The following is a 23,557-nucleotide window of genomic DNA, read 5'->3' as shown; positions in this document are numbered from 1 at the left end:
CAATATTTCCACCATGACTCCCCTGTTGGCTTTATCTTCAAAACTGCACAACACAGTTTTGACATCTCCGCGTAGATTTTACTTCCACTATTTAATAGCAGGTCCAAAGATGGAGTTAAGAAGCGTGAAAAAATCCTCTTGCAGGGTTAGCCTGAGGAATTAACAGGCTATGGATTCATGTATGGGGGGTGGAAAAAACACCTCAGCAAGAGTGTGTTGTTTTCCTGTGCCAAAGGCTCGCAGGTGTATCTCTTTTGGGACCTCTAAGGTGGTCTTCTGTACATGACACTATCCATTAGCACCACAATGTTGCCCATGTGTTAATACCTTGCTTATTCTCCTGGCACTAAGCAGAGCTAGAAGCAGCCTTTGTCTTTTTTCCCTTCCTTTTTGCAAATCGCAGATTCAGTACCCTGTTTCCCCAAAAATAAGACCTAGCCAGACCATCAGCTCTAATGTGTCTTTTGGAGCAAAAATTAATATAAGACCTTATTATATTGTATTATATTAAATTATACTAAGACCCGGTCTTACAGTAAAATAAGACCGGGTCTTATATTAATTTTTGTTCCAAAATACGCAGTAGAGCTGATGGTCCAGGGAGGTCTTATTTTTGGGGAAACAGGGTGGTGTTTTATCCTCCACAACACATTCTTCTAAGTCTCTGTCATTTCCTTGTTTTCAGCTTTGTTTCAGAGCTTCTGCTTCCATCTGTGTTCCAAAGCCTTTTATAATGTGTCTTCATCAGAGAGAACCCAGGGCAGCTATATTGATTTCTTTAGATACTATGAGTTCAGGCAAAAAGGAACCCTATCCACCATTGACCTTTTTTTCTTTGAGGCTCTCTCTCTCTCGCTCTCTCTCTCTCTCCATCCTCCACCCCCGGCTTGGACCACTATTACCAACATCACTCCTGTACACTTGGCTTTCCAGCTGAAGGGTAAAGCCATTTCTCTTTCCCCCTAATTTACGGGGATTTTAATTTGAGACAGATATTAGCCTTCTCTCAACTCCTTTAATTACCAAGCTCCTTCTTGCCTCAGGGCCTTTGCATGTGCTGCGCCTCTGTCTGGAACTGCAGTCTGACTCTTCATCTGGCTTCTCTCTTCTTTCATCCTTCCTTCAGGTTCCCCACTGTCATGTCACTTCCTCAGAAGGGATTTTCTAGCTCAAACTCACCTCCTCGAGTCTAAATCACATCTTCTGTGTTACTGTGAACAATATCACCCTGTTCTTTTCCTTTATACTATCGATCACATTTCCAATTATTTGCACATATGTGTTTGTTTACTTCATACGTTGCTCTCCCACTTCACCTCTAAGCCCCATGCAGGCAGGAGCAGTTTGCCATTGTAACCACACACCCAGCCCAAGGGATGAAAAAGCCCTCAATCAATATTTAACTGGATGAGTGAAGGAACAACCAAATGCTGGATGTTTTAAGAACGTTTTCCGAGGAGACAGAATAAAACCACAAATTTGAAAATGCAGTACCTGAAGAGTTTAGAGAACTTTCTATCTTAAGTTTAAGATGCCTGGGTTCTCACATGGAAGAAACTCATGCTAGGGTGACCGACGATCCCAATTTGCTCAGAGCAGTCTTGGCTTTAGTGCTGGAAGTCTCACATTCTAGGAAACCTGTTGGTCCCTGCCAAACCGGGATAATTGGTCATCCTAACTAGCACAGGCTTGACTGAATCCCACCTGGGAAACAGAATGTTTTCTTTCAGCACCAAGATTGATTAAGTTTTGTGGACTTTCTAGCTGTGCAAAAATCTTCTCATCCCCTGAAATGCAGAGGTGTACTTTGGCTGAAAACCCAACCTGGGCTGCACTCTTATTTTGCTTCGTGTATTAAACTCAGGGCCCATAAATTTTGCTTTTTCCTGGAGTAGCTGTTGCTAAATATGGTACTATTTTTATTATATTGAGCCGTACAGGATAACATTTTTCTTCTTCCATATGTTGTTAATATCTTTTCTTTTGCACATGGACTTCAAGAATTTTTGGCCACTACTTATCGGGGAGAACCTTTATTTGGGTTTCCTTTTGCAGGTGTTCTTGAGCTGTTTCTACGATAGTTCTCTGGGAACTGTATTGTTGTGAGATTTTTCCTTTTTCTTTCTCTTTTCCTCCAATTTTCTTTTTCACTTCCTTCAAATTCACATATACTTTGGGGAGCATTCTACCTCTGCCACTCCTCCAGGCCCTCTCTTCTTTTAAAGCCCAATTTATGGAATTTCTTGGCTCTTGCTATCTTTACCCTCTCATCTGTGAACCTATTTTCTATTTCTTCCCTTTGACTGGCAATGATTTCCAGTTTGCTGGTCATTGTTTCTCACGTCCTTTTTATAATTCCTTGAAGCTTGTGATTATAAAACAGGGTTGATTCAAAATCTTCCTGTTTTTAAATTTCTGAGAAATGCTTTGTGAACCATTTCTTTTCTCTTTCCTTCCTGTCTGCTTCCATTTTATTCCATCTTATAATAGTAATTACTAATAATACCATTCAAAGGTATCTAAATGAAAGACGATACCTTTTTTTTTCTTTCTTGAATTAATTTATTAACGAGGGGTTTGCCTGCCTTGTAACTCAGCAGCCCTCATGACTCCTTCTATACTTTGAGTTTTAATAGAGTTCTATTTTTATAGGAGGAAAAAAAAACCCACAAATTTGAATGCAAATGCTTGTAATTCATTCTAACCATATCTTTTCTTTTTGCTGTTGACAGTTGGTTACTGAGACAGGGTTTATGGCAACACCATCCAGCAGGTGCTATGTTCTCTGGAGTTTAGACATTGGGGTTCAGAAGCATCCTCATTCTTGTGAATCCAGACCAATAATGTAATATGATATAGAGTCTATCCAGGACTTGGGAGAAAGAAAATTCTATGCGTAGTTATCTGAAAACCAGTAAATAAGAGCTATGTGTAATAAGGTGCAAAAGAGAAGCACTTGGCTACTAGAAGGACTGTTTCCAGTTCATGAAAAATCAAATCAATATGAAAATCTTAACAACCAAAATAACCTCCACACACAATAGACTCAGAGTTTGGTGAGATCTCATGATTCCTCCTTAAAACATGCCAAATGCTATTTTCATTGACTTCAGGAAACAGATACATACTCAGGAAACCTTCAATAATGGGAGTTTACTGGAAGGATGTAATGGCAGCTCTCAACCAATACTCGCTAGTGTCTCTCTCTCTTGTCTCGCTGTCCCTCTTCTCTAGAGTTTCTGTTTTCTCTTGGTCTCCTGTTCAATTGTGCTAAGTAGATACAATCTTATGGGGCCAGATGATTGGCATCCAGTAGGAATTTCTCTGTTAGAGAGACTTTAGCTCCAGCTGGTCCAATCAAAACAGGAGAATTTGTTCAGCTCAGAGCATAAAGCTTTACAAGGCCGTAAAAAATTGTTAAGAGCCTACTTTTCTCAGAAGGGAACTGCATAACTGGCACCTTAGAGGATGTGTAAGGAAATAAATAAGAGTATAAACAGCAAATAAAACAAACTAGACATCCTGACCGAGTTAGAAAAGAGGTACAAGAGACTTTATGAATTTTTCCTGTGACATTTATTGCTGTCTTTGCCTCCCTGCCTTTTGCTTTGATGCATGAAGTTGAATGAAAAAGTCAGTATTTGACCATTTTTCCCTTACAAAAAAGGCTATTTCATTAGCTTTGATTTAATATCAAAGAGAGAACCATAATTAATAAATTTGTGTTGTTTTAAGCCACTCAGTTTTCGATCATTTGTACAGTGACCATAGAAAACACATATGTAGCTCAATAAACATTTAATGAACCATTGTAATGATTTTTATCATGTTTTTTCTTCTAAACCAGAATTAAATCAACTCAAACTTCTCATATTTAGCAGATTTTGCTTTATATATGGAGATGAGTAGGAATATAAATCTTTCTTTTCATTAAAACACTCTTTAGAAAATGTAATTCTTAACTTTCTATTAAATTTATATACATATGTTTTATCATCTAGTTTGTTTGCTTTTTAATTTTAGCTATGAAGGGTTGGATTTGTTTGTATAATTTTTTTAGGAAAATTAAACCAAGCCAAAACATCAACAACAAAATGAAACAACTTATATGTTATCTGAACTCTATAAAGTAGACTACACAATTCAGAATAAATTGAAAAGTTTGAAGTGGTGTGTTGTATGAATAACTTGTTATGGTAGCTCTAAATTTTAATCTGATAATTTATTATATAATTTATAATATTGATAGCAATTTATTATTTGTGGCAAATGTTCTGTAGCTCATTTAATTTTCTTTTTTCTCCCAACAAAGCTACAATTTGAAAATAAGCAAAAACTTTAAAATTAAATCAATTCCAGAAAAACCAACCTCTACTTCTTATCATTTTTTTTGTGATTATAAAAATAGTGTATGTTTACCTTTCAGAAATTTAAAACGGCAGAGAAGATTTTAAAAATAAGTAAATTTCAACTTTGATCTCTCATCATTCAGAAATAACTCCTGCAACACTGAGGTGTATTATTCTCTTTCAGTCTTTTTGCTAAGTATGTGTGTGATTATATAAAATTTTAATAAATTTTTGATTGTACTATTTTGTATCATATTATTTTATCACCCAATATTTTTTGGTGAGCATTTTCCCTATTTCATTGAACACTTTTGAACCAACCATATAATTGAATAACATAATCTACATGGGCTAATTACGTTCTACCTTGCAAGCCGTTCGAACTCCTGTGGGAAGCTTTCTCATTTCTTAGCGGAAAGATGAGTCCAATTTTTCTGCTTCTGGTTCTGAGATCAAGTTTGTGGAGCCCCCTGGGGGCAGCTGACAACAGAAAGAGACACCTTTTGTGGAGATCCAAAACTATTCTTCCTGGTCACTCCACGTCACACAGACAGGTCCACCTCCTAAAAGTCCATGCACATTGTGTTCCAACGTGCTACTTATTTTTAGGAGATGTTTTCCTCTTGTTTCTGCAGCTGTTTTTAATCACAAGCTTTGAGCACTGCATCCCAAAGAAATCCTAGCAGAGACAAAGGTGTAAAAAGGAAGGGATAAGGCACTTGTCAGAGCCATTTTGGACAACTTACTAACAGAAAGATAACTTCTCCACATAGAACTTCACATTTACTACTGTGCTGTGACAAAAAAAAAAAAGCGGAGAATATAAGGCCAGACAAACTTGGCTTGAGTCCCTACGCTGCCTCTTAATTGCCAGCTGGGTAACCCGGGGGACGTCCCTTAAGTGAACTTCAGTTTTCCTCTCGGTATAGTAATAAATACAGCACTAAACTATACTGGTTCACTGACGACACAAAACTGCTTTGCAAACTATAATGACCATTTCTGTACCATGAGCAGAGAGGGAGAAGAAGCTTCTAGAGCATTTTTCTTGTGCCCCTATTTTCTATTCTTTATACTTTCACAAGTTTTCAACAACAAAATGAATATATATATATATTCAATATTCAATGAATATATATACACATATTCCACAAAGGAGAGTAGATAATTCAGAAGGACTCAAAATTTTGAGTGAAGTTATGGTATGAGCTGTAACAAATCCCCAAATTTCAGTGACCCGGCACAATAAAAGTTTTGTCGCTCATGTGAACATCCAGCCCGAGTGTTTCTGGTTGGTGGGCAATCTCCCAAGGGACCTGGGTTCTTTCCATATTGTGGCTCCATGCTCATCCTCTAGGGCTCCAGAATCATCTGCATTCAGCCAGCTGATGAGGAAAATGAAAGGGGGGAGAAGGCACACACCTACTTCTTAACCTCCACAGCCAAAGAGGACACTCGTCAATTCCACCCACATTCCATTGGCAAGAATCTGTTTCATAGCACACTTCGCTGGGAAAGAAGCTGGGAAATGCAGTCCAGGTCTGGCGAGCAGCTAAACAGCCTGCCACATATATATTGGTATAATTAATAGAAGGAAATAAGTGCCAAGAATCAATGCTAAGATTGAGCATTACCTATAGTTCTGGGCTAAACATGAATGATACCGTTCTCTTTGTCATCTCTTATACTCTTGTTTACAGCACGCTCTTTTACAGTCTCACACTTTTATAAGCACATAATCTTCTAGTATACTCTTATGGTCTTGCTTACAGAGGTCTTAAGAGGACTACTACACTTGTTTATGCATTAATTCCTTGATTATTCATTCAAAAAAGTTATAGTCAAGCACACACTCTGAGCAAGTAACTATGCCCATGAAAAGTGACACTTTGGAGGCCTGACGCTCTCTCTTTGTTCTGAAAGCTTTGCGAGGAGAGCTCTTTGCCCAGATGCCTCTGCTCCATTCCAAGATGGAGCGAAGATTCCAATGTCAGGCTGCCGGCTCAGATCTGGCCTCCGCCTCTTATAGCAGTGTGGCCTTGGGCAAGTTACGTACACTCTCTGGACCTCTGCCTTCTTATCTGTGAGACAAGGAGGAATGAGGACATGCCTGTAAAGCCCTTAGCACAGTGCCAGGAACACGGTGAGTTGCCCACACATGTTAGCTCTATGACCATCATCATCACGCCTTCCTCAATCTACCCCCACATTGTAGACCTATAACAACTCCTGTTTGAATGTGCAATTTGGGGAACTGGGCAAAGAATTTGTTATTCAAATAAATAACTTTTCCTGAATGTACTAGTTGTGAAATCTGCCAGTGAGGATGTGCGAAGTGTGATTATTTTGATGATGGGAAATTGGAAAGAGAATGTTCTAAATCATGGCTTGCCAATCCTTTTCATAGACAAATATATTATTAATAGAGATCATTTATTAAATACCCACTTCTGTGAAAAATGTTAAACTGGGTTTTTTAATATATTCACTTTTATCTAATTCCTTCAGTAACCCTATGAAGTAGTGTTATCACCTATTTTACAGAATGAACAACAATAACACGAAGGTAAGGATAAGAGGGGCTTGTAATTTGCCCAAAGTCACACAGCTGGTAAGTAGCAGAGGCAGGATTTGAGACCAGGTCTGTCCAGCTCCAGGTCAATTCTCTGCCCACAGGGTACACTAGTTCCTGGATTCATTTAATGGGGCTCTTGCTTGGACATGGCACGAAAGAATCAGAATATTCATATGACACAATCATTTTCAAATTCCCTGCTCTTGTTTGATCCTCATATCACCCTGTGAAATAAGCAAGGCCAGGACTGCTGTCCCCTTTGGCCAGTGAGGAGAAACTGAAACACATGGAGGCCCCTTGGTGTTCTGTGAGGGACTCAGGAACAATAACAGAAAGCATTTCCTGAACACCAACTACCTACCTGCCTGGCAGGTAAGAAGTACTTTGTATACATTACTCACAGAGTGTCCTCCAAAACTCCATGAGATGTGTGCCTTTATTATTCTGATTTTGCATACGCAGGGAGTGGCACTTACATATTAGAATCCTTTGCCAACCAACATGCAATGAAGAAGACAAAATTGAAATGTGTTTCAAACCTAGAGACTGAGAAATTTTGTCTCCCATGCCCCTTGTCTGGAAAAACAAAACAAAAAACAAAAGCAAAACCACTCATCTAGTCAATAAATATTTCCTAAGCACCTACTCTGTGACAGGCAGCAACATCCTGGCAGAAACTGCTTTCATGGGGTGGCAGCATAGTAGGAAAAGACAGATAATAAACAAAGAAACAAACTGGGAAATAATATACTTCCTGATAGAAAGTGCTATGGAGGACATAAAATAAGCTAAAGGGGGCAAGAATGACGGGGGTAGATGGTGGTGATATCTGGCCAGGTACCTGAGTGTTGATGAGCATCCAGCCTCCAGCCACACAAACCTCTTGGGGAAGCCACCCCAGTCCTAGGAAGCAGTAAGTGTATTGGCTCTCAGGTGTGATAAAGTCTGATGTCTTTGAAGATGGGTAAAAAAGCTGTAGTGGCCAGAGATTATAGTTAACAATAGAATAACACTAGAGATGAAAACAAGGAGAGTAAGAATCATAGGAAAATATGCTCAGTTGTTACTTGGGAAGGTAGATGGAAACATCCTAAATTATAAATATTAACAAATCAAATCCAAGAGTATATCAAAGAAGACATTTTGTCCAAGGAGAGCTTATCCAAGGGACAAAGGAGAATTCAACATTAAAGAAATTCATCCTATAATTAGTCTCAGAAATAAAGTAATATTAATTATCTCAATAAATACAAGAAGCATTCAATAAAATCCAACATTTAGAATTAATGTTTTGTTTTTTTTAACCTCAGTAAGTCAGGAATGGAATGCAAGTTCCTCAGCATAAAAAAGGATATCTACCAGAAATCATCAGCAATTAAACACTTAATGGTGAGCTCTTAGAAGCATTCCCACAAAAGATTAGTGCAAGACAGAATTAATTACTATCATTGATACTAGTCATTATTGCCCTGGGAGTCAAAAGACAAGGAAAATAGAGACATAAAGCTTGAGAAGGAGAAAACAACAACAACAACAACAAAAAACCTTTCACTTTTTGCAATTAATATGATGTCCATCCAGAAAAAATCCAAGGAAATTAACTGAAAACAATTAGAACTAATAAGACAGTTCAAAACCATGGATAGACACATAATATACTTAATCCAATAGTTTTCCTATATACTCGTACTAGTATTAATTAAATAATAATTTTAAAAGGATTCAATTTATAACAAAAAACATAAAAGTCCTAGAAAACGAATATCATTTTTAAATGTGCAAGATGCATTTAAAGACAAAATAACATGGAAACCTAAATAAATGAAGCGATAATCCAAATTAGTATTGAAAAATACACTGATTTTCCCCACATTTATGCATTAGTGCAGCTCCAGTCTAAATTCAACAGCATTTTTTTATTCAGGTCTTATCCTAGCAGATGTCAAAACATCTATAAGCTACAGAAATTAAATAGGTCTGGTATTGGTATAGATATTGACAAACAGATCAATGGAACAGAATCATAAACCTAGAAACAAACTAGAGTACATATGGAAATTAAGTATATAATAAAGGTGGTAGTTCAAAAGAGAAACAATGAACTAATCCACAAGTGAGATTGGACCAATTAACTATTCATTTAGGAAAAAAATTCAATTTGATTCCTAATTCACACCATCTATCCAAAGAAAATAACCTCCAGATAAGTTAAAGGGCAAAAGGATAAAAATATTAGAAGAAAATATTGGTGAATATTTTTATGTGTTTAGGATGCTAAGGCCTTCCTAAGCAAGAGACAAAATCTAGAAACTATAAAAATCTCCTAGACTTCAGCTCATGAAAGTTATAAAATTCTGTAAGTCGAAAGACAAGCCAGGTTAAAAAGACTGCAAGAAAATGTTTACAACACATTTTACAGGTAAAGGGTTAATATATCTAGAACATACAGAGTTTCAAACAAGGCAAAAATTAAAAGACAACTCAATTGCAAAAATCTGTAAAGGAAAAAATCGGGCAATTTACAGAAAATTAATAATTCACACACAATAATTATGCAAAGCTGCATTAGTTAGGGGAAAGAGAATTTTTTGACAAAAAGTAAAAAGACAGATACCAAATGTTGATGGAAATGTGGAGAAACAGACATTCTCGTACACACTGTGTGTGGGTAAACTGGTAAAACCAATTGATGAAGTTCATTTGAAAGCACCCATCAAAATTTCAAATGCACATATCAATTGACCCAGCTATTCCACTCCTAGGACTCTTTCCAAAAGAAATATTTGTTTGTGTGCCTCACACAACTCATTGTACAAGTTTATGTATGTGGATCCAAGACTGCTCATCACAGTATTAAGTGCAGAAACAAAAAATTTAAAACCTAACTTACTCTCAATAGGTAGGGAAATAGTAAACTAAATTGTCCTGTATTTCCACTCCTCAGAAAGCAGAATGTGTTAGAGATATGGCAATAGGAAGATCTCCAAAATACATTACTTAGTGAAAAAAGCAAGCAGTAAAACGACATGTGATTAATATGTGTCTGTGTATAAATGCATCAAGAGAGAAGAATGTACATCACACCTCCTCTGGGGTTGGGAGGAGAGGTGAAAGGAGCGCTTACCATTTACATATCACATGTCTTATTCAGCTCTTTAACAAAAGGAATGAAATCACTGTATCATTTGAGTAATAAAGAATGTCTTGAAACGATTAGGTGTCATCACTGTAACTGTGAAGCTGGAGGATAGGATAACAGGAAAAGAGGGGCCATGAATTGCATAGTCCTATCTGTCAGGGTTTCGGACCCTGGCCTTGAGATTCAGACACTGGGAAGAGAAGAAAGGGAAAAAGGGACACAAACAGTCTTGAGAGGGCTCAGATGGAAGGTGCCCCTCTCTCTTGATGACCACATCTCATTGTTCAATGAGCAGTCCCTTGTATGCTCAGCTGTCCATCTGACCCACCTCAGACACTCTTGCAAGAGGCTTCAAAATGCCTTTCTATCCTTTATGATGTTGGCCCACATATTCCCTTCTTTTATATATGCATAACTCAAGGAGGAAGAGCAGGCAAAGACTAAGGTGTCTGGTCAGGCTTTCTCAGGGCAGGTGTCTTCCTCAGGTACTTTGACTGCCTGACTTGCCACCGCCACCCACATGCGTACCTTCACCAGCACTGTTGAGAAAAATGTTTAACTTATGCTACCACCTCAATACATAGCAGCCTAGAAATCATTCCTTAAATAATTACAAGCCTGTGAGAATTAATACTTAAGACCCCAGAATAAAACTCAAATTGCAATGTCACTATTATCATTATCAAAATGATTAGCATGCATAATAGTTTGCAGTTATCAAATACTTCCAATATACTATTTAAATGACCTTTACAATAATCCTGTGATGGTACAAGACAGGGGTTCTTTTCCTATTTCATAAGTAAGGAAACTGAGTCCCTGAATGGGGATGATTGCACAAAATCCCATCACTAATAAGAGGCAGAACCAAGACAGAACACGGGCTTTCTGACTCTTCAACATGTGCTCTTTCTACATGAATCCAGCTCATTCCAAAATAATCAGTAATAATAATCAGTAATATCACATTTATCCAAGCTCTAATCTGGTAAATGTAATGCTTGGAGCATTGTCCCGAATCTAGAAATGAGGACACCTAATGTCCAGGACCCAGACCAGCTGCTTAGAGTCCTTGCCCTGGGACGCGTCCTTTATTCCAGAGGCCCACACCTCATTGTTTCTGATCTGACGCAGTGGACTTCTCTGCCCCTAGCAGATTAGAAATCGAAATTCTGAGCGGATAGTGCTACACGCAGGAGGAACCTTTGAGACACACGCTGTGCTATTCTCATTGTTTTTACTCAAACAGAAATCTTTGTTCAACGATGCAAATTTTGAGAAGTTGGTGCCAATCTGTTCTGAACAAAAGAATTTTGGTCTGAAAAATAACAAAATTTGAGAAGGGAAGTCTGGCTTTCCTAGTTGCACTTTTGAGCATCTGCCTCTAACGACCACTCCCCATACTGGCTCTCTCCCAAAGGTAAACAAGCACTGAGAGGAAAACTTCTCAGGTTGTTTACCAGTTACAGAAGTCAAGGAGAGCACAGGGTATCATATGTGAAGGTTACTAAAGTAAACATCCTTACAATGTTCAAGAGGCTGAACCAGCTCACCCCAAAGGCCCTCCATCAACACCTCAAAAGACCTTAGGGTTCTGTGTGAAGGGGAGGCCTGGGTTTCAATGGATATGTATCAAAGACCTCGCCCTCTACTTTTTCTAAATGGAATTTTTCACTGACTTTGTTGTCATAATATTGTATTAACAATACTATTTTAAATAAATATATATATTTAAATATATTTATTTTTTTTTTTTTAGGTAAATAATTGTTTAACAAAAGTTAACTTTTTCCATGTTCTCTTCTAATACTCAGGCATATACTCCCCAAAAAACATATAAAAATGGATCAAATTTTTATTCTGCTACCCTACATTGAATGTCCTAAGTATTTGTGCATGTTGATATGTATTGTAATCATTTTAATAGCTATATAATATTTCATTCCATGGTTATGCCTTAATTGACTTCATACTTTATTATTGTATATTGAACTTGTTCATAATTTTATTGAAATTATAAACATGCCTTTATGAGCATCTTTGTGCCTGAGGCTCCTTTATTGTCTACTGAACAATTTATTTATTCTAAAAATTGGATTGAAAGATATGGGTAGTTGTTGTCGGTAGTTGGTAGTTCTTCCTAGGTTTCGACAAACTTATTTAAGAGTTTTATGCCCTACAACTTGCTAACCGGGCACACCTAAACATATTCAAAATTAAAGTTAATCCACTAACCTCAATATTAAACATTAAACTTTAATTTTGCTACTATTAATCACAGCTGTATTAGTGTTTTTTTTTTGTTTTAATATTTTCTTTCTCTAGCCCTTGTTCAGTTTTCCTTCCCTTAAAACAGCCTCACTTACCTTTCTCATAATCACAGAGAAAGGGGTATTTTAAAATATTTAGTAGAAATATAGAGAGACACAGTTCATATTCAAGTTCAGATGAAAAAATTATATCACCTAACAGCTCCTATGGTAAAAATCAAATAAGTAAGCCTGTATCTGCCATTTTCAGTAATGGATCTTTCTCTGAGTCAAAAAAATGAATGTTTGTATCCAAATGTGTCCTTTGCTGATTTCAGATGCCTAAAGGAAGTAAGCAGGGCTATTAAAAAAAAAAATCCAAACCCCATTAAATCTGTTTAGTGTGGGGTTGGAGTTGGGTTGAATCTTAAATAAGCCTTCCAGGCAATCCTTTTCATCAGAGAAGTTTGAAAACACCTAGCTGAGACCTGGGGTCAGTAGGTGAAGGTGACAGGGAGCCGATTTTCACTCGTCTGAGAGAATTACTGAACAATCAGACCCACCTAGTGGTGAAAAGACTGCCTGGGAGGCAACCCATCATCTGTCCCTGGAAGTGTTTGTTTGGAGGCTAAATAACCACAGACATCTCTCTGGAGACTCCAGAGTGCATCACAAAAGCTCTGGTCCCCTTTGAATTTGGGAGCCCTCTCTCACCACAGCTCCAGGGCTCTACAGACTGTCTCATTTGATCAGGTGGAACTGGAAGCCCTTCAGTGTCTTTTCCACCCTCACACTGCTTGATTCTACAGTTTTGAATAACAAAACAAATAGTTCACAAATGTAGCTTCAATGTTTTTCTATTCCTCTTTCCAAGAAGACATAATACAGACTTTTTGTTTGTAGTGGAACCGGAAGATACTTGAGATTTATTATAATCAGGATATTCTAGGGCTCTTATCCACCTTCCCATCTGATGTTCAAATCCCCTTTACAACACCCCCAGGAAGCTGCAGTCCATAACAACTTTTTCACAGGACCATGAAAAGAATTGTCTTTACCAACCATTTATACTAACTCCTATCCATTACATTGGGGGGAAACTAAGTCACCAGCATAGCTGGAGCTCAAGTTCTGGCCTCTTGACTTTTATCTAAGTCCCTTTCCAGGAGTTCAACTTGTTATGGGGGCTCACATCTAGGGATCAGTTCTCTGGAGAACTAATCTCCAAAGTGATTCGATTAGCCCAGACACAGATGCAGATCCAGCCTTCTTGAAAAAGTCCTGACTTCATCATCATTACACGAAATGTTCAGCAAAACATGAAGACTGTGAAACATGGGGAGTAAGGAGCAGAGGATCAAGGAGACAGCTTGTACCCATTCTCCACACATCCTCCATCACTTTGTTCTTCACAGTGTGGTCTGGACCAGCAGCATCAATTACCTGGGGTGGGGGCGGCGGGGTTAGACGTGCACAGAACCCCTGGCCCCGCCCAGACCTACTGAATCACAAGTTGCATTTGGACAAGCTCCCAGGTGACTCGTAGGCACAGCGTATTAACTTTGGAGAAGCACTGATCTAAAGCACTCATAGAGATAAAGAATATTGTTTAATTTTTTTCTGATTATAAAAATAATAAAAACTCATTGTAAGAAATTTGGAAAGCATCCCCCCTCCCCACTCTCACCCTCCTGGGAGGAGGGAGGAGGAGGAAGGCTCTTGCGTGTGGTAATGGCTAAGCATCTCCCAGATCTTTATGTATTAAGGAAACAGCCATCCTAAGTCCAATATAACTGGTCAGGGGTAGGGTGGGCAACAAAGCGGGGAGAGGGACGGACGGAGAGAGCTGCTAATACAACTCTGAATAATAACATGCAGCATTCACAACTTTGTGGGCAGGAGCGCTTTTATGAACTAGGGGGCAGGTAGAAAAATGCCAGTATTTCCTCATGACTTTCATCTGGGCTGACTCTGAGAACAGGAGAGAAGTGCTCCGCGGGAGTCTTTTGGAAGCTATCCAGACCAGAAAGCTCAGACTGAGCCCTGCTGCTGAGGACAGGTCCCCACCCCCGTGGGGGGTTCCCCAGACGGTAGAGACTGGAAGGGAGTGGCTAAAGGAAGAGGGAGCAAGGAGGTGCAAGGTCAAGAACCGGGATCCGTTTACCTTCCCTTGAAGATGGGAAAAGCAGATGCTGAGCAGAAGGGGGTTCATCCCACACACTTGGCCTCTTCCGCCCCCTCCATCCTCCAGAGCTAAGGAGGCAGCCCAATTATAACCCAGGCTCAAATTCTGCACACAAGGTTCATAGTACTTCACTCAATTGACATTGGAATATTAAAATTCTCCCCATGCTTAAATTCTTTGAAAATATCATTTTAAAGACAGTATCATTACCGCATTTATTTAAGAATTTCCCATTTGAGGACTGTTAGATTTTTTTTATTTTTCACTATTTTACATGATGCTGTGATAAACCTCTTTGTTCACACATCTTTATCCATATACGCAACTATTTCCTTTTTATTTAGGTAAGTTTTTAAAATCAAAGTGAACCATACATATAAAAAGTGTACAAAACAAAAATGTACAGTTTAATGACTTTTCACAAAGTACATACCCCATAGATCCAACACCCAGATCAAGAAACAGAATGTTATCAGAATCCCAGCCCTCCCTGTGTCCCCGTTCAATCACTACACCTGTCCCCAGGTAACATTATTCTAACCTTCAACATCAATAGATTGAATTCAAATAAATTCAAATATATATAATAATACATATACTGTATTTATATAATATATGATATCTATTTTATATGTTTGTTTATTTACATTGCATAAATGTAAATATATATTTACATATTCACTTATATATTTTATACTTATATATCTTATGTATATTTGTATCTTAGACATATTTTATATATCATCTATATATAAATTTATATGAAATTCAAATACAAAATTGTACATATCTTGCATCTGGTTTCTTTTGCCTAACATTATGTTTGTGAAACTCATCCATACTTTTTGCTGGTAGTAATAGTTCATTTATTCCATTTATTTGTTCAATTAAATGAATATGTTTAGGCTTTCTAGTTCTTAGAAGGAGCATTAATTAATCTGTTATGAGCTACTCCATCATACCAGAAGAGAAAGTCCACTTAATTCTTTTTGTTACTAAGAAGTAGAATTCCTGGTCAAAAAGAATCTTTTTTTTTAAGGCTATTGATGCATACTGCTAATTACTTTCCATAAAAGCTGCGACAATTTACACTCAAAAAGAAACATCAAATTCTTTTGAGGGATGTCATCCTAATAATAATAACAATTTTTAAATCCTAATAATATTTTATACTATAATATTATAACTGTTATATAAATTATAAATATTAAAATGCCGATATGATATTTCATAAAGCCCTTTGTGCTAATTTATTGTTTAATTCTCACAAAACTCTGAGAGGTAAATTTTATTACTGTTCCATTTTAAAGATGAAGAAACTGTGGCTCAAAAAAATAAAGTGACCCAGCTAAGTCACATAATCAATGAATAGCAGAGTGGATTGGGCCCAGGTTCTCTGCCTCCACAGACAGTCCTCCTTACTCAAACCAGGCCATGCCTTTCCTGAATCACTAAAGAAGTATATCCCAGATACTGTAGGGCAAAACTGGACACCATGGAGAGAGGGATATGTCACGTGGTATGGAAATGAGCATCCTTCAGAGCCTTGTTCAAATGTCACCCTCTTCCTCAAGTGATTCTCCTTCCAACCACCCACATGGAGCCACACTCCTACCAGGAAGGGGCTCTTGCCAGCAGAATCCTGAAATATTACTGCTGGGATTGCAAGTAGGAAGCACACACTAGTGATCCTCCCCTCCCAGGCCAATGCAGACATACCTAATCAATCACCGTCTAGCCACTGTCTACCACTCAGAGCCCATCTTTACCTCATCTGCCTCATCGGTTCCTTGGACATGCAGACTTCCACCCTACTTTGCAACCTGCACATTTGCTGCAACCAGATCTCCTCATGACTGCGCCTTTTTTATCATTCACTTCTCAGCTCAAATATCACCTCCTGAGAGAGGATTTTGTCATCTCCCCCCATCTAAAGTAATATTATTTTCCCTGATTTATCTTTCGTATCCTCATCTTTTAAATTTAATTTATTTAGTTGTCTGCTTTTGTTGTTATTATCGTTACTTTTTCCTGGGAATAGAAGCCTCTTCTGATGTGTTCAGTGTCTAAAAGAGTCCCTGGTACTTAGAAGTTGCTCACCCAATAGTTGCTAAATAAGCCAGTTAACCAAGAGGCTTTTTTTTTTTTTCCTGCTGAGTCCAGATATGGCTTTAAAAACCTTCCCCTCACAACATCACAGCTATTTGCTACCTGTAATCAGAATAGAGACATGGGATAAAACCCTTTTGCTATGTTTAACTTCCTTAATCCCCCATTTTACAAATAGGGAAGCTGAGCCCCAGAACCAGCCTGTCCCAAAGCCACAGAATGAATGAGGGGCAGAGCTAGGATTAGTACTAGCTCCTCCCACTACCCCGCCATCCTGCCACCCCTCCCCACCACATAGCCATGCCGGAAAGAGCTGTCATAACCATCAGCCACAAAGCAGAAGAGCAGAGCCATTGTGCTGCAGGAATTGCCTATGAATTGCACACCTAATTACCAGCTGCCTTTTTTTCCCATTCTGTGGGTAAAATCTGATCACATATAAGATTCTCCCTGTGTTTCCGTGGATACAAAGCAATCCTAATTTCAAACTCCCATGCAAATGGCAAATGAGTGAACTTAATTTTAATAAAAACAAGGAAAATCATACGTGTGAGCTTAATAAAATCTAATTTGGGCAATTTGGAGCTCATAAAATAAAGCCTTTATGTAAAAACTAGCAATTAGCTTTATGAAACAATAGAGTGAACCCTTGGCATTGGGGAGAGGTGGGAGCCAGAGGACACCAGGAATAAGGAAATATGGCAATAATGCAGGAAAGCTAAAGAGTCAGGGGAGCATGGTTCTTCATGTCAGAGGATTCAAGTTCCCAAACTCCCATGTGGCTCTATAACCTTGAGCAAGTCACTTTCCGTCTCTCGACCCCAGTGTCCACATTTTTAAAATGAGGTGAATAAAATGTACTTTCCCTAATAGGATGGTTGTACAGACAAATAAGAAAATGAATAGGCAAGAACTTTGTAAAAGTGTCCAACAATCATTTCATCATCTCAACCATCTACATCCTTTTTTGCAAGGAGAGGAAATGTGGTTCGTGGATCGTGTAACCTGGGCCAGGAGATATAGGGGACAGTGAAGCTGGAGGGCAAGAGTGTAACCTTCCACATTCACCGAGCATTAAGGCGTGGGGGCCGATGACAGGCTGCCCAAGGCAACTTCCAGAGAAGGTTTACAGAAACCAAAAGCAAGTCCACAAGTGAAACTGAGCCTGGGGGACATCCTGGGTCTCCAGACAAGCAGTCCTCGCGTCCCTGCACATCTACTCCACTGACAGATTCTCTTCACACACAGGCAAGCTATAGTAGTCCAATTGTACAGATGAAAGAAATGAACCCCCCGGGAGGTACTGCAGGTAAACTCAGGTGCCACCACAAGGTGACTCAGTCAAGACTCAAACCAGGTTTTCTGATTCCACTCCCCAGCCTGCTCACCATCTCCTCCCATGGCTACAAAAGTACCCGACTGTGAGACTGAGCGCCTGGTCTTCTTGTGTCCCGTCTTCTTCCCAAGGGCACTTGCAGCTTCTATCAGAGCTGCTGGGACCACAACCCCAAACAGAGTGGTTGTCACAGAAGCTCCAGCAAGCAGTGGCTTTTCCTCGTCCCTCTCCTGAGCAACTACCACTCCAGACAGAAAGCATTTTGTTCCTAGTGCCTTCCCAGAAGCAAAGTGGGTAATTAATTGCACTGAATAATATATTAAATGTATTAATAATTGGGTAGTCACAGCAAAATGATTACTTTGAAGAAATATTACCAATTCCCTGTTGTACTTAACATTTCTCCTTATTTATCATTACCATTTTCATCAATAATAGTCACAATACTAATAAATCTGTCTTAATTTTAATTGTGTTCAATTGGATGTACCAGTACTTCAGCATTCTGAGCATACTTCATTATTTATATTAATTTAAGATCACTTAAAAGCACATTATATAGTTTGTACTTTCACGTAGGTAAGTAATTATGACAAAGTTTCTCTAGATTCAGCATTTTCAAGCCCTGAGGATTGTGAGGTATCCGGCACCTGCCCAAGGGTCAGAGGTGGAGAAGCTGAAGGAAGGCTCTCAAAGCCCCTGCTTGAATTAGCATATCTTGGCCTTTTTCAAAAGGCTTGAGTCTCTAAAAGTATAAGTAATATCTCAGTGGGTTGGCCTTTATTTACACTGTCCAGTCATTAGTGCAGCATTCACCCATTCCTTCACCAACGCCAAGGACCAGATACCATACTAGGTACCAGGAGACGAGGCAATTAAAGAGTGAGACAAAGTGGACGTTGTCCAGAGGACTTAAAGAGACCAGAGAAAGGGTGGCTGTAGTCAACAGGCAGAAGAGGTCAACAACCTGTAACTGAAGGGCTTGGGGGTACTTCTAGAGCAGAGGCGTTTTTCTAGGTCTTGACGGTTGGGTGAGATTTGGCAGGGAAGGGGGCAGCAGATTCCAGCGTTGGCAGAGTCAATTAGGAGGGTCCCAGCAGATTGAAAGTTTCCAGGTGTCACAGCAGGGTTGATAGCAGAGAAGGACTGGAAGGAAGAACAGGGCAAGAGCAAAACTGACCCTGGGATGTGACTCTGAGTGGATGACAGGGGGTAAGTGACGCCAGAATGAAGGAGGCAGGAGGCCAGGAGAAAGAAGCCAGGTTTAGGAAGTAAGAAGATGGTTTTTCTTAGGAATACATTGAATGTGAGGGGCATGGAGCAGCCAGGGGAAGACACACCTAGCACATAAAGGGGAGAAGCTGGCTAAGGCCCAGAGGGATGGCCAGCACTGGAGACAGAAGTCTGGGACCCTTGGGAAAAGAGTCCCATGGGAGAGAAGGGTGACAGAACCCTTGCTTCTGTGGGCCTCCACTCACACGTACATGCTAATGTACGTGCTAATTATGTACATGCTAATGTCCACAGTCCCGCAGTCTGCGACACTTGCCTGTGACAACCATCCAGCCTAAGAAGCTCCTCTCCCCTTCTCTGCCCAGGGTGTGGCATACAGCGCGTATCTCTTAAATCAAGTTGTGCTGAATGAAAACTACACAACAACTGTATTATCACCGCCTCATTTTGTGAGGGCATCCTGGTGCCCGAAAGAGTAGGTAGGGGGGCTATATGCTCAGAGCAGTGGCTCTGGGAGCTGTGGGTCTGTGTCTCCATGGCCACACTGCTAAGTTGGGGTATTGAGGTCTGGCACCTGCAATGATTTGCTAGGGCGCTTGCAACTGATGCTAATGATTTCTAGAAACTTAGACATTGTAGGAGGAGAGGAATTTAATGGGAAAGAGGCTCCACCTCCTGGTAATATTCAAAACCAACATTTTCTCAGCACTTTACAGTTTATAAGCTTATGTCAGCTTTTAAAATCTCACTTAGCTCTATATCTTGATCTGGGTAGTGGAGAGCATGTGTGTATATAAAATAAATGATCAAGCTTACAGTTAAGATTTGGACCCTTCATTCTATGTCAGTTATATGGCAGTAAGAAACTATAACTATATAGGATAAATAAATCACAGCTCATTTCATCCTTGTAACCATCCTATGAAGTCAGTACCTTTGTTATCCATAGTGAAAGCACCTGAGGTGGGGGTGACTCGCCCTAGGTCCAGGGCTGCTGAGTGGAAGGACTGGGAAAACAGAATTGACTGGCATGAGGTCCCACTTGGACACGGGGATGAAACGACATGAATCTGGCTTGGAAAAACTGAATGGGAGCAATCATAGTGTCAAAAGGCCCCGTGGAGGTCTTTGGAGCTGAGCTCTACTGTCTCCAGCCAGCCTTCCCTCTCCTGATCCAGGTTTGGCTTGGGAAGGCATTTTATCTTGGTGCACATTTCTGCTTGAACAGAAAGTCAGGATGGGCAAATCCCAGGAGACTCTGCATTTCAGGAGTCCTACCTCCGAGATGCTCCCCCTCTGGTGTCTCAAAGTCCCTTGGGAGTTTTTGCAAAATGAATAACACAAAGGAGAACCAGCCTGAGGTTGCCAACAGGTTAGGCGTCATTATTATTCATTCAAAAGGGAGCAGCAACCAAGTACCAGAATCTACTGGGCTACTGGGTCCTTGGACCTCTGGAAGAGAATAGGGTTGGCAATGTCCTTCTCTGCCTAGTGTGGGAAACAGACCCCTAGAGAGAGAGAAGAAAAAAAAAAGCTATGGAATGTGAGAAGTAGAAGAACATGCAAAGTGCTGTGGGAACCTCCAGCAGAAACCAGCTTGCTATCTGCCAGGGGGAGTCCAAGGAGTGTGAGCTGGGCTTCTACGTATAAATAAAAGTCCAGGGGGCAGAGAAGAGGGATGTCTACTCTAGGCAGAGCATAAGCAAATACCCAGAGGTGAAAGGGTATCAGATGAGGTTGGAGAGAGAGGAGTTGGGGAAGGCTGGAAAAGTAGGGCAGGGGTAAATCAAGAAGGGCCCAGGAATCCGGTTTTTCTCTTCCTACTTGCAAGGACTCATGCAGGTTACCCCCATGCCTCACAGGTTAGAGAAGGGCTGGAGAAGCAGTGCCTGTGGGCTCAGTGGACCTTTGAAAATGTTTGCAACCCAGATGTGGAAGGCTTCTATTTTTGTCTCCATGTCCATGGACTCCACAGGACTCAGAAATTCTTGAATTCAACCCCACAAAGCGTTAGCAACTTCGCTTTCCCTTGGCTAATCCTTGCCCTCTTACGCTGCTCAGCAAAGAGCATCTGTAAGCACTTGCCTTCCTCCAGGCTCCTGGCCCATCCTCAACTTAAAAGGAAGTGAGGCGTTTATATATGTATATTCTTTTCCCTGTCACAAATAGCATAGTAAGTTCATGCTTGCAATACATCTGAAGAATCTTCTAGAATCACATTCTAAAAGTGAAAGACTGCCAGGCCCCAATTAACCACACCCAAAGTGGAGCTCTCTAGTAGTGCCATTCACGTGGTTTATGGTGCTGTTTTAACAATTGGAAACTTTTCCATCTGGATTCTGAGAAAAATAGTCCACTCCATTTTTCTCCAAGTTGCCTGGCTCAAGATAGGATTGAATTTCTGTCAGGTACCAGCTTTCAATGTGATAAATAGGCTCTTGGTTTCTGTCTTCATGTCTGGAAGGTCTAGATTCTCAACTGGGGTGACTGATCCACCTGGGGAAAATGGCATTTGACAGACATGAGGGACAGAGACTGACCCATAACTCCCAGGGATCGGGGTGCAGACAGAGCTCTGACATCAACAAAAAAGATTAACATCTTTTTGCTCTAAGTTCCCTAGGCCAGGCATTTATTCAGATAGCAGCAATTGAGTTTGAACTAAACCACGCTTGTGTCCTTATATTCTCACTCATTCTTCCTCCTTCCCCTCTCCAACCCAGCCAACCTCTCCCCACTTAAACTGATGCACTCCAGGTAGGACAGAGGTCAGGACGGTGGCCTGAAAATCAGTGTTCAAGTTTCCTCTCTGCTAAGTTTACTATGAGGTCTTGGGCGAGACTCCCTGAGGAGCTTGTTTTCCTACCTGCAAAAGAAACATGAAAGCAACTTCCCCCAGAGTTGATAGATTTATTCATGTATGATTCCTCTGATTCACTGTATGGCTCTGTGCCAGACCCTGTTCTAGAGGTGGGAGCACACAGGTGACTAACCTGCCCCTACCCCTCTGGAGGTCCAATGAGAGGATGAGTGTCCTATTGCCCTATAAACTACACCACATGCCTCTTAAGAATCGATATTAGTCCAGTGATCTGACATTCAAAATGCTTGTGACAGGAAACCACCATAATGTTTAGGAGTCCAGCCTTTGGAGTTAGACCTGGGCCACTTACTAGCTGTGTGGCTAGTATGAAATCTTCAAGCTCTCTAGCCTCAGTTTTTTCATCTGTAAAATGGGAACAGTAACAGTTGTGGGGGTTTTTTGAGGGGAGAGGTTTCCACAGAGGACTGTTTGAAGGACTAAATGAAATGATGCACCAGTTTACAGAACAGACTGGCACATAGTAAGTGCTCAACAAATGCTATGATGACGATGATGACGATGATGACAACGACGACGACGATCAGTATTTTAAGGGCAGATCTAGCACAGCAGCCCAAAACCAATTTCCTCGCAGGAAGGAGATGAGAGTCAGCAAGCTGGACCACCGAGCACCATGCCTTGGGTGCCACGTGGTGACATGGGTTTCTCTGTTTATCCCTCGAGGCTTCCTTTCAGCGTCTTCTTCCCCAGCAGCTGCTCTGTCAACAGTCCATATGCCGCCTCAGCTACCGAGCAGCTTTCAGGATGCGCCTGCCAACCCTGTAGGAAAACTTTGACGAGGAGTTCAGGGGCACACGCGCACTGTCATCAATCACTCGGCCCGCTGCGAGGCTCCTGTTTCTTCCCAGCTCCTCCAGCCTCCTCCAAACCCCTCCTAGAAGTGGAAGTGGGCAGGGGAGAGGCAGGCAGCAGGGGCCTGCTTCCCGGGAGGCTGTGCATGTGGCAAGGAGGCCAGCTGGAGGAACAGGAGGGGACAGATGCCATGGGGGCCCAGATTTGTTCCTGCAGGAAGAATGCAAGGAGCTAATTGTCTCATTACCCAGGAGCGATTTCTCCATGGCCCTGCCACGCCGTGTGGAAAGAAGGCCCCAGTTTGTGCATGTCAAATAGTCAGTGGGCGGCTTGGGGAAAGAAGGGGGAGGCTGTGCTGGGCCTGGGTTGCTTCTAAGCCTGTGCTGCAGAGTAAGTTCTAGCTCTGGGCCCCCAGGCCTTGGAAACACTGCTTTAAAAAAATTCAAACTAGACTTCACATCTCTTCAGCTTAATTGATTGTTGGAGAAACCTCCACCTGGTGCCTCCCTCCCCATCACATCACCCTCAATGTGAACACACACACACACACACACACACACACACACATACACACCCCTTATACACTGTTACTGGTCATTTCCACTGAGCAGTGATCTGGTTTCCAATCCATTCTTTAACATATGAAAGTACGCGGGGCCTGGCCTGGCTCTTTTCTGCACTGGTTCTCAGTTGATTCTCAGCCTTT

Source organism: Rhinolophus sinicus, linkage group LG04 (genome assembly GCF_036562045.2).
Source record: "Rhinolophus sinicus isolate RSC01 linkage group LG04, ASM3656204v1, whole genome shotgun sequence".
NCBI lineage: Eukaryota > Metazoa > Chordata > Mammalia > Chiroptera > Rhinolophidae > Rhinolophus > Rhinolophus sinicus.
The sequence above is the reverse complement of the archived record's forward strand: the minus strand, read 5'-3'. Positions refer to the sequence as shown.